The sequence below is a fragment of the Mytilus edulis genome, chromosome 5 (assembly GCF_963676685.1).
Source record: "Mytilus edulis chromosome 5, xbMytEdul2.2, whole genome shotgun sequence".
In the NCBI taxonomy this organism is placed as follows: domain Eukaryota; kingdom Metazoa; phylum Mollusca; class Bivalvia; order Mytilida; family Mytilidae; genus Mytilus; species Mytilus edulis.
The window spans coordinates 72,762,986-72,781,700 of NC_092348.1; the positions used below are offsets into that span (position 1 = coordinate 72,762,986).

General features: G+C 30.3%; 1 long non-coding RNA gene across 1 annotated transcript; it reads left to right on the plus strand.

Moving 5' to 3' along the window:
- Positions 1–5,402: 5,402 nt before the first annotated feature.
- LOC139524405 (uncharacterized) lies at positions 5,403–6,662 on the plus strand. Its single transcript, XR_011664789.1, has 3 exons — positions 5,403–5,560; positions 6,022–6,107; positions 6,571–6,662. It is a non-coding gene; the product is annotated as an uncharacterized lncRNA (long non-coding RNA).
- Positions 6,663–18,715: the final 12,053 nt, after the last annotated feature.

Sequence of the window (18,715 nt, forward strand, 5' to 3'; positions counted from 1 at the left end):
TATTGTGTTTTAATGAATGTTGGGTAAAATGTCCAGAAGAATTCGACTTATTGGGTTATGAAAAAGAATACATAGTCAGGAAAAAATGTAACGGGGGAGGTGTTATTGTGTTTTATAAAAAATGGTTAAACCCTTTTATTACATTTGTAAAGAGCTGTGTTGATTGTATGATTTGGTTCAAAATTGATAAAAGTATTTTGTGTGATAATACCGATTTATATATGTGTTCTATATATATGCCTCCATATAAAAATGTGTACTATCGTAAATATGACATAGATGTATTTGATAACCTACAAGAACATATAGAAATGTTCAGTAACATTGGTAATGTGGCCGTTATAGGTGATCTAAACGGTCGCGTAGGTCAAGAACCTGACAACATAACAGGTGATGTAATAGATAAACAATTACAAGACAACATTTCTTTCATTAATTATGTAAATGATGATGTATTTTTAAACAGACAATCGGAAGATATCAAAGCACCTAATAATTTTGGCCAACGCATCTTGCAGTTATGTAAAAACTCTGGGCTACGTATTTGTAATGGAAGATTTGGTAAAGAAAGTCAGAAAATAACATTTAACAATAAGAATGGGTGTAGTGTAATAGACTATATGTTAATTTCACAGAATAGTATGTTCAATGTCATTAATAGTTTTTCTGTTGGATCGTTTAATCATTTCTCTTGTCATGCACCACTAGAAGTTGATTTAAATCTTACTGATAATGTTGTTAATAAAGACCAGTGTAATTGTATTAACCATGTTTGTGATATTTTTAAATGGAACGAGGGGTGCGAAGATCAAATCAGAGACAGTTTATTGTTGAACGCTCAACAATTTGAACACTTACTCACAAATATAGACGAAATTAGCGATATTGATTGTTGCGTGGAAGAATTGAATAAACTTTTGAAAGATATATTCGAGCAATACACAAAGTCAGAAGTGAAATACAAAAAACATTGTGACTCCTGCCCTACAAGTAGTAAAACACGTGACCAAAAAGATGATAAACCGAATGTAAAAGTTTATACAGAGACTATTTACGAGCTATGATGGATTTTAATAGATACCGGTCGAATGAAAATAGACTACGTTTTAATTTAGCCAAACAAAGATACAAACGATTGGAAAATCAACTGAAAAGACAATATAAAAACCAGCAGGGTGATATGTTTTCTAAATTACGTAAAAATAACCCTAAACGATTTTACAGGAAATTTAAAAAGTGCAAAAAAACTATTACCCATACGCTTACTGTAGAAGAATTTGAAAAACATTTTAAAAACCTGATTTCAAAAGATGTCACCACAGAGGATCAGCATAGTGATTCAATCCCAGAGGTCGTATATGAAGAATTAGACTCTCCTTTCACAGACTTGGAACTTGACACTTCTATTAAATATTTAAAACGTGATAAATCCACTGGATATGACAATATTATGAACGAATATTTATTAACGAGCAGAAACTTTATCAAACCAGTATTGTGTAAACTGTTTAACCGTATATTGAGTGCTGGCGATTTTCCAGAAATATGGGTAAACAACATTATAATACCAGTTTTCAAAAAAGGACCAGTAGACGACCCTGGCAACTATCGTGGTATTTCTCTCGTATCACATGTGGGTAAACTGTTCACATCAATTATTAACACCAGGCTTACCAAATGGAGCGAAAAACACAATATAATAACCGATGCACAGTTTGGATTTAAACCGGGTTATGGAACAACTGACGCCATCTTCGCACTCCATTCTCTAATTTCTAAGTCTTTGCGTAGTGGAAAACGATTTTATTGTTGTTTCATAGACTATAAAAAAGCGTTTGATAGTGTGTCTCATTTCAAATTGTGGTTAAGATTAATCAGATGTGGTATAAGTGGAAACTTATTAACTGTTATTAAATCTATGTATGCCAAAATTAAATGTTGTATTAAACTGGAAGGAAATTTTTCAAATTTCTTCCAAAGTAATGTTGGTTTGATGCAAGGAAAATCATTATCTCCTTTTTTATATTCTTTGTATATTAATGACATTGAAAATGAACTTTTAAGTCAAGGTTGTCAGTCATATGAGTTAAAGATGCTCAATTTATATTTGCTAATGTATGCAGATGATACAGTTCTTTTTAGTGAAACTATTGATGGTTTACAAAAAATGATAGACAGTGTAGACATATATTCTAGAGAGTATGATTTGGATATTAACTTGTCTAAAACCAAAATTGTTGTGTTTAGAAATAGAGGCCTCGTTAAAGCGACTGAAAAATGGTACTTAAATGGTGTTGATATTGAATTATGTGATGAATTTACATATCTTGGTCTCCTTTTTAAATACAATGGTAACTTTGTACATACACAGAAAATGTTAGCAAATCAGGGTAGAAAAGCATTATTTAGTTTATATAGTAAAATATATGATGATTGTTTTAACCATGAAACTATGTTATCTCTTTTTGACACATATGTATCTAGTATATTAAATTATAGTTGTGAAGTCTGGGGACATCACAAAGCCGAAAATATTGAGAAAGTTCACTTAAGTTTTTTAAAACGTATATTGAAAGTCAAAACAACTACTGTTAATTATATGGTATATAGTGAATTGGGTAGATATCCATTGTACATAGAGAGATATTGCAGAATGCTTAGATATTGGTTTAAATTATTGAAAACAGATAACTGTATTTTACAATCTTGCTACCAAGAAATGTTAGAAAGATCGATATTAAAACCTCGTGACAAACAAAATTGGGCATGTGAAATAAGAAACATATTATTTCGTTATGGTTGTCAAGATGTATGGTTACACCAACATGTTATTAATGTTGATCATTTTTTGCTAGAAATTGTTAATAGAATGAAAGGTAGTTTTGTCAGTGAAATGAATGCTTTTTTCAATGAGTCATCAAAGTGTATTTTTTATAGATATATACACAATCCAGATACTCTACAATTTTACCTACAAAAACCTGTAAACTATGTTTTTAAGCCATATATTAGTAGATATAGATTGTCTGCACACTGCCTTAACATTGAAACTGGTAGATTTTGTAATATTGAAAGAGAAAACAGATTATGTAATATGTGTGATAAAAACATGATTGAAGATGAATACCATTATATTTTAGTATGTGAGAAATATTCTGATATAAGGAAAACATATATAAAACCATTTTATTGGAAAAAACCATCTAGTTACAAACTTGTACAATTATTGTCTGTTCATAACATCAAAGAGCTTAACAATCTAGGTAAATACCTTTATTTAGCTGATAAGATTCGTTATTCATAATATTATACTTATATTTCATTATTTATATTATTTGCTGTCATTCTCCGCCATTGATACAAACTGTTTGTAATAATAAAACATGTATGTAATTATTCACTGATGCTATTATACTTGTATATGTAAATTCTATAAGCTGTATTGCTTCTGAATAAAAGACTATTATTATTATTATTACCATGGTGTCTAAACGAACTGTTGCAAAATCAATATTTATATACAATATCAATCCGTTAATTGGGTTTTCAATGCGTATCTACATATAGCTATACAACTAAAGTTGCATGGTCAATTTTAAATTTAAACGGAGTCAAAAGCCGCTAATCGGAATTATTTATTCATTTTCGGTAGCTATGTGAATATTGTATAATTGAAACTGCGGCAAAAACTGAAAATATTCTACAATTTTACAATATATTTCAATTTAAATATATAATGTTGACTTTAGAACCATATGGATTTTCAAATGATTTTAACTTGAAAAACGTAAGTGATAGACACACGCATTCTCCAGTAATGACCCTAGGACAATGAAACAAATTTGGTGAGTCCCTGTGGGTCACCCCGACCCCTTCAATATCAGATTAGAATGTGCTTTTATCATGTAAACGGTCGGGATCCCCACCCCTAAACCATATGAATTTTATGTATGGTACAATTAAACAAATAAAATAAAATAAAAGGCGCGTGCCCTGTGGGTAACTGCATGCCATCCCCTCCTGATTGAGAACTTGTAAACAGTCAAGATCCCCACCTTTTAACCTTATATATTTTAACCAAATCAAATGAAATAAAGGGCGAATCCCCTCATTTGAGAAGTTGTTAACGATCTATTATGCGGGAACTTGATCCCGTTTTTGTAATTCGTGTTGTAGTCTTTCTTTCATGGTTTTATCAATTCTTTTTTGCGGGGAACTACTCAAATTGAAGTTACATTTTTGGGAACTAAATATCTGTCATTTGATTTTACAATTAAATGATAAATATTCTCTTGAACTTGTGTGCATTTTTCCATTATCCAACAAAACTTTATTTGTAATTTATTAATAATTGTTATCTTTAAATTCATTCTAGATCGACATCCCAAACCCTGAACAATATATATTCCTGTTTATTTACTATACTTACTAAAGTAGAATCTTCTGAATGAAACGGCAAACTTGGATCTGTAACAGGTTTCAATTCGGTATTCTTCTTTCTGGATTTCTAATTTCTTAAGTATCCATTAAATTTGGAGCTTTGGTAGCACTTATATCTTTGTCCGAATCCGAATAACGAATGTATGCTGTCATATATTCACGTCATTATATATGTTGTTTTATATTATATATAACATTCATAAGTGAATATATTTTGAGAATCAATAGAAGCCTGTTTATAGAGGATTGGTATCGTGACTATTGGAATCAAGGAGGTTATATATGAGAACTTTAAGTAACCTCCTTGATGGAATCAAAAGACTATCATTTTCAAAGACTGCACAGATTTGTCCTTTTATTCAGACTTTTGAACACGGATTATTTGTATAAGACAGTTATACATATTCATATCTCTTTATTTCGTATAAACCCTCTGGATTTCATTCCAGTCAGGACAAAAAATCATCAAACCAGTTATCATGATTTTCAAATTTTACATAAATAGAAAAATATATTAAAGAGAGGCAGATAATGCCAAAAGAATTTTTCCATGGGAAATTAAAATTCAAACAATAATCAAAATGCTTGAATTTAGTGAAATATCGCCAGAGTTATTTGCTACAATTATTCAATGTTGTTCAATTATAAAAGACAGTAAAAACCTGCGTATAGATGCTCATTTACATAATTAATCTTAAATTTGTTGATTTTTTCAGATGAATAAATAATAATGCTGTGCTTTTAATCTGTAATAAACACAACTTGTAAAAAGTCAATGACTCTTATACATTTAGAGTTTTTTTTTTTTTTTTTTTTTTTTGGGGGGGGGGGGGGTACATACAGTATATATTTATGTATGACGTATCTTTTTTATTTCCTAAATGATAAACTTCATGAAGTTTTGTAATTCATGTTTTACAAATGATTTAGTTATTTGTATTTCTTCTAGATTGACACTTTAACAAGTGAAGTCATCAAAATGAAAAGACAGCTGGTAAAAGTGTAAGAAAATCAAAGTAATGTTGAAAAGAAAGTGGATATTTTGATTCAAATGCTACACTCAAAAACAGATGCATCAAAAAAAGGAAGCCAAAAGATTAACGTCCCTGCACAAATTGCAGTAAGTAATTATTCATTGTGCATGAAGGAAGGGATAGCTTATATATATATACAATCTTTATTTTTATGTAGTGCAACATAACAATATGCACTATGTTTGCGAAATGAAAATTCAATACTTTTAGCAAATTGTCATTTATTTTTTATTTTTCAACGGAATACAAAGCTAAGCGTTGAACATGATTGTTGTCGGCAAAAGATTCGCATAAATATTGCACGCTTACACTTTGTGTATTAATTGTACAAAAACTGGGACATTTTACTAACTTTGAATACATGTTGTTGTGTTTATTATATAACGTAATATTAATGAAGTCGTGAAATTCTATGTATATACATTTTACTTTTTGTATAATTTGAGAATTTCTACACATATGCATTTGTTCAGTTCTCAGTTTTTTTTATTTTATGCATGCAATTAAATGCATTCAAATGCATAAGAGCGTATCTTTTCCCTTTCAGCAATCAATACGGTGTGGTTTCCAGCAAGGTATGACTGAAAAGGATTTCATCTGGAAAACAAAGAACGAAGCTGGCAATATCCTTAAGTATGTTTATAATTAAATGATTTTAAAATTCCGTTGGAAATTGAAAAAAAAACCGCATGGTTTATCTACATGCAATTAATCAGTTATGTATGTGTCAACATTTATCAGTACTAAACAATTCGGTTTTCGGAAATGATTATGTTCGATTATATGTGATTAACGACATTGAAACAGATTTTTTTTTTTAATTAAAAACTAAAGCAAAACATGATCATAAAGCTACTTCCAATCTTTTATCATAACTCTAATTCGAGTTTAAATCTGAACTTTTAAGTCATTTTAAATGAAAAGTTTGCAAGATATATTAAGTTTATTTAATTATCATACTTCAATTCAGATTCAAACAACTTTTCAGCACACATTGATTATTTTACCGACATTTGTTACACTCTTGCTTAAGAAATGATCTCCTTTGTTCAGCTGTAATGTCCAGTAAGATTAATTTTCAAATGATTTTTTTCAGATATAATTCTGCAGAGAATAAAGAGATGTCCGATTTCATCATTGAATTCGTAAAAGGTCAATATCCTGACGAAGTGGAGGGGGTTGTAAGAGGTTTGTAGTACACAAAAATAAATAATTAAAAAATTGGCGAAATTGCAGTTCTGCGGTACTGATAACTTTCAATAATATTTTGAAACGCTGTATAGTTTCCATATCATAAACAAGTTTTAGTGTTATCGAATCACTTACTAGCAAATGCATAATATCATGTAACTTTAGTAGATTTATTTTCATTTCGATCATATCACATCAAAACAATCTACAATGGACTACCAATTGACACGGTTTAGTCTCAATTCGAGAAAAGCAATCGTTAAATAATAGTTGTTTTGCTCAAACATTGTGTTATATATAATGGAATTTAATTCGACTTTCATACAAGTACGAGTTTAAAGTAGCTATAAAAACCAGGTTGAATCCACATGTTTTAAAAAGGAAAGTACCAAACTGTTGTAATCTACTCGTTTAATGTGTGTGAGTTGTTTTGATTTGTTATTTGTTCAGAGTTTTCCCGATTTTGAATTTTCATTGTAGTTCTGTATTGTTTGTGATTTTCTATAGAAGGCCTAAACATTAACTTAAAATTTGTTGATACTTTTTGACCAACTTTATATACCATTCTGTGACAATTGTGACATTTAGCAACCTTGTGGTCACTAAATATCTTAAAATTTGAAAAAAAGGAAATGTTTGCATTTACGTCAATATCACATGTGAACTTCTAAAGTGAAGGTATTACTTTGGGTAAATATTTATACAGCGTTATCACAATTAAGATTGTCATACTGGTCTTTTGTTTTTGCCGGGCACTCAGGTTTCTTCCGTGATATAAGTCACCCAACTTATTTTCGAGGATTCTTAATATCGCATTTTATCCTTTCTAATCCACTCCACGGCTATTAACTATCGACATTTTCTAATTTACTTGATGTAATATAATATGGAAACATCCTAGCTTTTTGCATTCGCGAAGATTTATATTCGCGTCATTTTTCTACTCGCAATAGTCTCTAAAATAAGTTGGTTTTTAGTAGGTTATAATCGTCACGGATTAGAAAATAGTGCAGAAAGAGGATGAATCAACTTACACAAAAGAAAAGGTGTATGCATAATGGTATAGCAATTGCAAAATATCTCTTTTAACATATAATACTGGTTTTTTTCAAATTTGTTTTAATACATGTCATGGTAAAGGTTAACATTTCAATATATGTGGTCTATGTATCCTCAATATTCGGTATGTTTATCTTGTTTTGATTATTTCTACAATGAAATTATCAGGTATAGAAAACATGAATGATTTAAACTTTTAAAAAGTCATTACGTTCTATGACAAATCATTTTATCCTGTTAATAATAAGTTATTGTTACTAAAACTTACTGTACTGGTTTCTTGTCATAACGCTCGAACCTGTGGCATTGTCGGTGGCAACACAACAGTTGTCAGCTGTATTAAGACGACATATCGAAGATTCTTCAGAAAAACTGGCAACACAACATGTATCATGTAATAAACACATTGATGCGCATGCTGACTGCGATTTTGAATAAACGTCTGTGGTATTTGATGAAACCATTATAGTTGCTCCTCTTTTGATTGTAAAGGTACTCGTTTTCTTCTTCATCATTTTAGCATGCACGGTACAGTAACTTAGGATTGCAATTACACAAATTTTTGAAATCATTAACAAGAAACCTTGCATCTTCATTTTGAAACGTATCCGAAGTGTTAAGATTGAATGCTTAACAACTTTTAAATATGCAACAAAAGTCAAAAGATCCAATCAAATTGCTTTAATATTTATCGGAATTTTTAATAATTATTAATTACAGGTTGTTGGACGTTTGCAATATTTATCATCGACTTGTTCGATTATGTCAAATTATATGACTACACTAATTTTTAAAATACCTTCTTTTAAAATAATGGGATTTTAAAATACACTTCCAAAATACATCAATAATTTTGATTTGGAACACAAATTATATTATATGACATGCTATAATATGCTGTACCGTCAGTGGCGTAGCTGGGTCATTTTTACGTGTACGCCCGAACCTTGGCGAGGAATATGAGGGGTGCCAACCGCTCAATGTTAAAGCACCTGCTGGTAGACTAGTGGGTTCGAAAAGGACGAAGCCCCCGATAGCTATCAAGAATGAGATACCATAATGATTCCTGTCAGTAAAAATCTACTGATAGCAACATACTTTTGAATCTAAAGTCATAGAAAAAGCTTCTTCGGCAAATTCGATGAAGGGTTCGACAAGTAGTTAATGTAATTGAGAAATAACAAAATGTAAGCCCAAACTGCGACCACTTAGAAAGAAATACATTTTGTCCTTAAAATGCGGGAAAATTAAAGATATATTTGCATTATTATATTGCTCTGAATACTCTTTTCATCATAAACAGTTTCTGTCCAACTTTCGTAAAATTATACGGAGAGTCATTCAAAAGACTTTATCCACATTCGGAACCTAAATATTGACGCCGCTTTGTTTCGCTTTTGTGACATAAATCACAGGCTCGACAAAAATACAAACAGCATATCGAATCTGTGCAGATAGTGAATTGCTTTAAATATAAGAAAAGTACGTAGAATTCATAGTAGATTCAGACTTTTAGAAAAGATTCTAACAAATATATTAAATGATCTATTTGAGTAAATTTAGTCCCTTTTTATTCAAAATTACAATCCATTGAAAAAAGAAGCACAAGGCTGATGTGCTTTTGACCAGTTTTTCTTATTCTATGTCAATTATTTGTTTTATTTTCAAAATTCAAGTGTACGCACAGGCGTTTCAAATGACGTAAACGTAGCTACGCGCTTGACCGTGGAGAGGACTATTAATAAAATTGAGAATGGAAATAGGGAATGTTATTTCATGTATCGTATTAAAAAAAGAGTTAAAACATAGAATGATTTATTTATTTCCTCGATGACATAAATTTATTAACATCAATAATGGACTCAATTCTAAAACTAAATAGGGGGAGTCAACAATAAAACATGTAAAAGCTGACAAAATAGAATTCTTATCAACCAAAGAGCGAAAGACAACTGTTCAACATGCATCGCCAGACAAAAACAGAGATTTTTTTTTTTTTATTTTTTTTTATTGCTAACCAAACCTCCAAATGAATATCACCTGTTTACAGTTATTTATAGTTTATACAAAAACATCGGAGACATCGTGCCCGTTATTACAAATGTTTGTCATCATTCAGGTCAAGAGTAACGTATTCAGAACAAGTTCCAACTGCTATGAAAACAATCTTACATAAATATCAAAACATGTACTTCTTAATTAATAGCATATGTAACTATCATTTACACCTTTTTGTTATTCGTGTAATTCAAAGAAAAAAGAGAAAAAAAATAACATCGAATATTATCTACGTTTAGTACTATTCATGTGAATACTCAGATTATTTATCGGCTCTACACTATAATTATATTTCAAAATATGCTTCTTCATATTTCGATCGAAGTTATTTTTAACTTTATTTTATTGCAGTAAAGAATGACATTTTAAGTGAAAATTACATGTTTGTGTTTTTTAATTGTTAATGTTGACGCATATACAAATAAAATTCAGGCTTTTACGTCACTGTATATTTTTTAATTGCTTTTCAAATATTTGAATTTATTGTAATGACGCTAATTCACAGATGCAATTTTGATGGGAACTTGCAGATGGTTCACGCCAAGATATTAGATTCTTTTAACTTATGAATGCATTGTTATTGAATTTGTTATGTTTGGTAGAATCAAAGATAGATATTAAATTTGACCTACTAAAAAACAGATTACGTTTTACTCGAAATCAATTTACTTGTAACTGCTGACGAAGCAAAGAAACGAAGAGAAGAGACTGGTAAACAAGAAGAACATAACAAGAAAATGGCTGTGTACAGCAGATTGAAAAGAGTACACATTCATAAAACTGTTTTTTTAATATGGTAAACAATTTGGAAAAAAAACCCGATTCTTGGATTACTTTAATCTGTATTAGTTCCAAAAAAAAAGCAGTGGTATATAGATTTCTGATACATCAATTTTAATTTTCTGCAAACTGCATATACAGTCTATTATAACAGTCAACGGATTTAGAGTGGAGCTTCATTTGTTATTATATACTTATATCACTCTAAATTAACAATGATTAAGGACCCCTTTTAACTTAATTTATTTTCTATTATAAGTTATATGGTTCGCTACTGACCCCCTACGGATCCATAGAGGGTTAGTAAAATACATAGGGGGTGAGGCCGTAACGCTACAATAAAATGTCGACTATTTCTTATGGCGTCAGATATAGGATCGCATGCTAGAATTAAGTTGCATCATTTTGCAGGCGCTTTTGGACAGATATATCATGTTATGGAGGGGTATTTGCAGAAAATACCAGTCAAGGGACTGTAAAATTTCCCGAGCCGCTAGGCGAAAAAATTCGGTCCCAAGACTGGTATTTTTCACAAATACCCCTCCATAACATGATATATCTGTTTAATTACACCGTATAGATTTGGAATGAAACTCTTTGATTTTTTTAACTTGAAAGCTACAATTCATTAACATGTTTATGCATAATTTTGAGGCTAAGAGGAAATTATTATAAAACTGTGGGAATTATACATGTACTAATACGCGTTAGCTCGCTTTTTTATGTAACGTCATATCCAAGTTTTATTGAGGGAGGATGCTCGAGAGGGTCAAATTCTGATTGGATGACAGTTAGCGTAAAATTCTCTATCTCCTTGTCTGTAACTAAGGTAGCCGACATTTTGAATTGCTGAATGTATTGACATGTAATTTCTACAATAATAAGCAAAACAACTCACATGTTACACCTAAAAATCCTCTTTTTATCAAATTTTATTACATTCTGAAGCGGCACAGAAGCCAGAAAACGCCTGGTGTTTATGTTTGACGCCGGAAGCATACCTATGACGTCACCTAGTGTAGGGACCAAAGAAGATAACATATTTTCGCGGAATTTTCCTTAATGAAGATTTTACACTGAAATAATGATTGAAATTTAATTATGAAGTTGTTTTGTATTAGAATAGAGATAACTGTATTGTATTTGAAGCTTTTCGGACGTCCATCGGTAGTTTTACTGTCGCAAATACCCGTTTACCTGTCTCCGCTACGCGTCGCCAGGTAAACTAAATTTGCGACAGTAAAACTACCGATGGACGTCCTTAAAGCTTCAATTACAATACAGTTATCTTTTTAATTACACCTTATGTAAGAATCCGGGGTTTTGATTGGTTAATAGCCAGTGTATTTTTCACCAATTTACTGTTATCAAATGAATATCGTTCATTTTTAACGCTGCCGGGGTATTTGCTTAAAGGATATGCCTTTTTTACCCTCTCTGCCGTGGTATTTGCCAAAAAATACTCTATCCGACTGGACGCTTGTAACGTCACGATCATCAATGCGTTTTAGTACATTAACATTCGGTGTAATTAAACAGATATATCATGTTATTGAGGGGTATTTGCGAAAAATACCAGTCTTGAGAATGAATTTCCCTCGCCTTACGGCTTGTGAAATTTAACATTCGCTCGACTGGTATTTTTCGCAAATACCCCTCCTTAACATGATATATCTGTTGAAAATACCATGGTATTTCAGGCAAATTCACCGTCAGTGATGAAAAACAGGCAAATTCGTTTGAAATGAGGAAAAATATTTGAATATGCGAAAAATACACTGGCTATCAACCAATCAAAATCTGGCTTTCTTATATTAGGTGTAATTATATACAAAAAAAAATTAGATTGGTTTTTGCTGGACGTTATTGTTTATAGAAATAACGAAAATAATAATGTCTTTATTGAAGGAGAGTTATTAAGGCATATATAGAATCTATTTGTATGTATTCAAAATGATATTAAAGAAATTTTGATTAGAGCTTAATTCTTTTTTTTAGAAATTAAACAACAGAAAAAAGGCATTAAAAGAAAAATCCAGCATGCCAAAAGAACAAAAAGAAACAGTTATGCAAAGTATGGAGATACAGTATATGTCTTCTGAACAAACCGATTCAGAAGACGAAGGGTCGTTTATCGTCAGACCTCTGCCTTGGAGGTCTGACGATTTTGACAAATTAGTCAAAAAACTAGACCAGAAACACGAAAATAAACTTAGCAAGAGAAGCAGACGGCAGAATAATATTCGAAAGGTTGGAGCAGTTTCTTCAAGGAAAAAACCAGAAGTCGTGCCAGGACATGAATGGGTGTTTAGATAGTAAAAGTCATTGATTAAAATGTATATTTTTTAGGAATGCAGTAATTGCTACATGTAATTGTTATTAATTTTTACATAATTAAATGTCCAAAGCTACAAAAACAAAGAAAAACGCTGGTAATTTTCAATTATTATGTTAACATATTTCAGTCATCACGAAATCAAATGGTTGCGAACAATTATACAAAAAATACACCCTCATGTCAGCATACCGTCTTCAACAACAACAAGCGGGTCGTAGGAGGATGTTTTGATATAAAAAAAAAAGTGCTTCTTGAAACAACAATACAGTAGTAATAGGCAAAATTATAAATAACATATCATTGACAAAACAAAATTATAACCTTTTTGATTTGAAACCTAACATCACGGACGTTGTTTTTGTTTAATATATGATGTGCTCCTGCGTAAACAAGAAGTTTATTGTATTTGCACACACACAGTATTAAATTGTTTAAGACAAAATGGAAATTCTTCGAAATAGTAAGAAACTTCGGATAAATTAAATTTCAATATTTTTAATGTTTCTTTTGTGCGTGATTATACAATATATGAAAAAGCCATGTAGTAGTAATAAAAGTGAATCTGCTATCCTGATGTAAGCAATAATACAATGCATGTAGACAACAGCTGATTTCACATTAAAAATCCTTGTCTTTGTGAAACTCTTCATTGTGTATTTTGCTCATTGGTGTCCAAGCAAGCATAATCAAATATAATATTTTAAACATATACACATGCACGTACGTGACTAGGGACACATAATATTATGCAATTGAACAATAAAAGGAAAACAACTCTTGTTAGAATACGAACAATTTTCGTATCTTTAAAAAAATGAAGAATTTTTTTTAGTTAAATGAAGGTAAAAAAACTATGTTTAAAGTGCAGACATAGATAAACAGAATTTTGCTTTAATTGTAACCTTATTTAAACGTTACAAACTCATATAAACGAATGATTTACACTTATTAGTTTACAAGTTATGTCAGTTGAAAAGTGATAAGATGGATATTTTGAATATAATTATATATGTGAAGATTAAGATATCACTTTGGGATATCGGGTGTTGTATTGAAATAAAATATAATTACGGTACAGCAGCGGGATATTTAGAAGGTTTTGTTTTAACTTAAATTTTTATAAATACGTTCATAATAAAACATAGTATGATAATTTTCGTATAATTATTATTTTTTATAAGAACGGGGTAACCGGTTGCATATAATTGGGTGCTTTTTAAACCCTCCAAATTACGTTGGATTTCATTATTCAGCTCAAACTTTTGTATTCAAAGGGAACTAACTCTTTCTATTAAAACAATTGTTAGTTTAGAATTAGGATCAATTAGGTCATAAAATAAAATCCACCACAACAGGAACATATATATATGTTAGATATACTGTTCCCAAACCACAACAATAGGATTCTTCAAATATCGTAATATTTATTATATTTAAATGTTATGTTTTATGTATGTTTTATTGTTCCTTAAAACCGCTCAGTATAACCAGGAACATATATATTAGATATACTGTTCCCAGGTATAACAAAAAAAATCAAAAACGCACAAAATTAGAGTTGTATAATTCAATATGTATGCAGATATTGTTCTTGTTTTCAAATTATTATAGAAAGGAAAAGGAATGTGAGTTCTTTCATATGTCATGTATTTGTAAATTGAAAATAAAGAATAAATTTAGTTAATACGTTATACAATTGTGTTTTTTTATTCAGGTTTTCGCTTTAGTCAGGCAAAGTGAATTCTCCATTACAGACAGCTCGTTTCTCTCACTGTAATTATCTCATATTTTGAGGCAATCATGAGTCTTTGATTCGAATTATTGGTTGAGGCAACTTATAGAGTGCACAATTATGGCTTCATTTGTAATACTGACGATTTTTTCCATAAACAAATATGTCATGCATTATGATAGAGTTTGTAAGAACTGTTATTGGTGATATATTGATAAAAACTGTTTTCTGTAGTGCATTTGCAGATCAATTGGCATATATTTAGTGCAACAAACACGAATAATACACATATTTGTTTATAGTATATGGAGTCAAAATGAGTTTCAATTTGAAGTAAATCTAGTTATATCACACATTAAATCTTTAAACTTGGAGTTGAATCTGATTTCAATTTGCATTAAATGAAAGTTTATTGTTGTATTAAATTTGCAACTCGATGTTTAATCAGAATTAAAACCACAGTAAACAGCTTTCTGTTTGGAATATCTTTGACTTTAATGTGTAGTAAATCATGTTATACAGGTATCCTCTACATTAAATTTGAAGTTGTATGTCTATTAAACTTCAATAAATTTGAAAAATACTGGACAGTAAATCAGTTGTCGATTCGTGAACTTACTGCATCCAGTAAACCATTTGTAAACTACTATTAAATATTGCGTTTACTTGACCAATAAACTACCAGGAAAATAATAAACTCGGAACTTACAACTGATTTTCAAGTAGTTTATTGATTCCTTAAACTAATCATTTCATGCAGTGATAAGAAAGAACTATAAAAATCAGTTGGAAAAGGCTTAACTCATCAGATGGACAAAAATACAAGTGGACGTGGCCCGGTACTTATACATCCCGACACAAAAAGACACAATCAGATCTGAGAGTACTCGTTCCATTGAATATAAAGGAAATCGTTATCTAAAATATATTTCTTTCTTTCTTCAAAGATTAATAAATCAATTAGTTAAAATAGCTATGTACATATATGGCTTCATCGCTAGGCTAATAAAGAATTACCTAAACTGATAAAATGGTAATTGATGTGAATTTGTTTCGAACTTTTTCTTATATATTTGAACAATTATAAAAACATTATCCTTGCTTATTTGTCCACTTACTACAAAGGTATGGCCAATTTCCGGCTTATTTGTTTCGTTATTTGGTTCCCTTGTTCAAATAAATTAATGAATTTAATTTAAAATCCTCAATGTTAATATAGAAAAGCAAGTTAATCTTCTCATCTGCAGTTTAGTCTCTTCTCTATTTTGTGGTTGAAAACAAATATCTTTAAGAAATGAGGTTTTGAGCCTATTTCTTTATTTTAATTTGGTAACACGTTAACAGAGACATATAATTCTGAAATGTCTCTGACGTTAAGCAATATAAGTGACACTAATATGGTATATTACCAATACTAGCTAAGGCCATATATTTGAAGCTGTTCAAAATTCTGTACATTATAGGTACGTGTATCAGATCGGACATTTTTTTTAATTGTATATATAAAAAGAATTATTATAAGCAAGGACTTGTATAGTAACTTCTTACTATACAAATCCTTGCTATAAGTTATCTAGTATGAATGTCAACTGGACCGACCGTGCAAGTGATGTATAGCCAGTCAAGGTCGTTAAAAACTTCCATTTGTTGTTGTCCACTGGACATAACCTCTTTAAAACACGAATCCCCGTTTACTCAATGCCAAATTTATTTGTTAGTATTATTAAAACTTTTTCTTATGATTTTATCATAATATCTTTCTTGTGAAATTTTTTGTGTGGTTGAACATGAAATTGACACCGATGCTACAAAGAAAATTTGTTTAATGTCATCTGTTGCAATATATACTAAGTATTACACGTGGACAGGATGTTCCCCAGAAAATAAGTTATACACACCGAGGGTATATACACACTACTGTCATATGGCAAATTACTGGGTCACCTGCAAGATGGTAATCAGCCATGCAACTAACCAGGCGACTGACCATACATGTATGTCACTACAATTTAAAAAGTTTATCGTGAGATCAAACTGAAATATTCATTTTAATTTAAAAAAAATAAGAACTAAAGGATTTATTATTATTGAATGAATGAATGAATCGTTATTGCATTAGCAACAACATTGCTTTAGCATAATACAAGGCATATAACATATATATGACAAATATGACAGAATACAGAGAACAATTAAATAAATTAAATGATGCACTATTATGAAGTGAACTAATTCAACCAAATCGTATTATTTCCCAAGCGATTATAGGCAATACATATTTTTTTTTTATCTATACCGGGAAAAAAATGAAAACTGTATTTTATAAATAAATTTAAATTTATTTTATAGAAATCCTTGTAGGTCTCATGAAATGGAACTCACGCATGCCTAATTAAGATTTATAAATTTATTGAAAAATATAACAAATATTTAGTTTTGATATTAAATTATAATTTATTTGATATAACATGAATTAATTACCACCGACACTAATAATTACCTCAAAGTTAATAGGTGCTCCGTTACTGGGAAGATCATCATATCGGATCCGATCAATTTATTGGTTTCATTCCCCCAATTATAAGTCAACACGGCTCCTTAGAAAGAAAAAAAAAATGCATTGCAATGCGTCATAAATTATCTGGACTATTATTAAGTACTTCAATATAACTTCGAAAACAAACAATGATTTATTTCACTGGATGAGACTGGGCTGACGGATTTTTTAATGGAGTGGTAATATTATTTTTTTACACAAGTTTACAAGGCAAGATTCTTCACCTTTTTCACCCTACAAGTACAAATCAAATGGTTGCCTTACACATTGTTACACTTACCATGCTTACACGACCTAAAACATATTCATATGAACATTTGGTATCATTCATTTTATGAGACAACTCTTCATCAGTGACCTCAGTGTAAGGATGACAGTGGCGGATCCAGAATTTTTTTTTTTTTTTTTGGGGGGGGGGGCTTTCCCCTTAATTAGAAATCTCTATTTTCAGGCATTGGCTCATATAAATCCTTTTAAAGAACTGAGATAAACAGATAAATATGAGACGGCTAATGAGTTTTCAGCTGCTTTACATTAAAATACATCATGTACATAGAATCTATAATCTTAGAAATATGTTTTAAAAATATATTTTCAATAATTAAGGAGCTTGACTCATCTGCATTAAGTACAAGTAGGGACTCCCCTTTAAGCACCGACTCTTGGTGCTTTCTGCAGATAAGTCATATTAAATATCCTTTATTAAATAAACTTTGTTATTTGCAGTATACCTCATAGTCAAATGTGGGAGTGCTTAATTGCTTTGTTTTTTATTGGGTTCTTTTTGTATTTTTTTGTATTTTTATATATTGACATTTCTCCGCACAAACTACTAATGCCTCATGTTTGTCTTCTCAAAGTGAAGATACACTTACCGGGTGCACTTGAGTCATTTTCAACATAGTATTCATTGAATAATAATACATTGCTACTATTTCGTTGAGTGTATTTTCTGTGTTATATTATTTTATTTTATTATTTTTATAACACTTGTTACATATCTTTACTGTGTGTGTATTGCATATGTTATTGTTTATAATAATATTGTCTGTATCATATGCCCTCCTGGGGCCCTAATTTGGTAAATAAAATATTCTATTCTATTCTATTCTATTCATACATGTATGTGACATACACAATTATATAGAGCCATTTGAAAAGCTATTTTTCTAATACATTTTTACTGAAATAATGTAGAATCAAATCTTGATACATGTACCGGTAGTTGAAATTGTTAGCTTTAAACATTAAAAAGTTAACACCCAAAGTTTAAAAATAAGAATGACCATATAGTCTTTAATGTATATGCTATTGCCATGAAACTAGGTCATTGTAGGTAAGCTGTCATCTATTCCCTAAAATCTGAGTTCATGCCAATTATTAATTAATTAAACATGTTAAAATTAGAATTAAAATTAGTAAGTATATATGTTCCAGACCGTATGAGTATTTGGACCGTAGACCGTATGCGTACTTTTTCAAAATACGCATACGGTCGGACCGTACGCGTACGGTCTGATTAACAT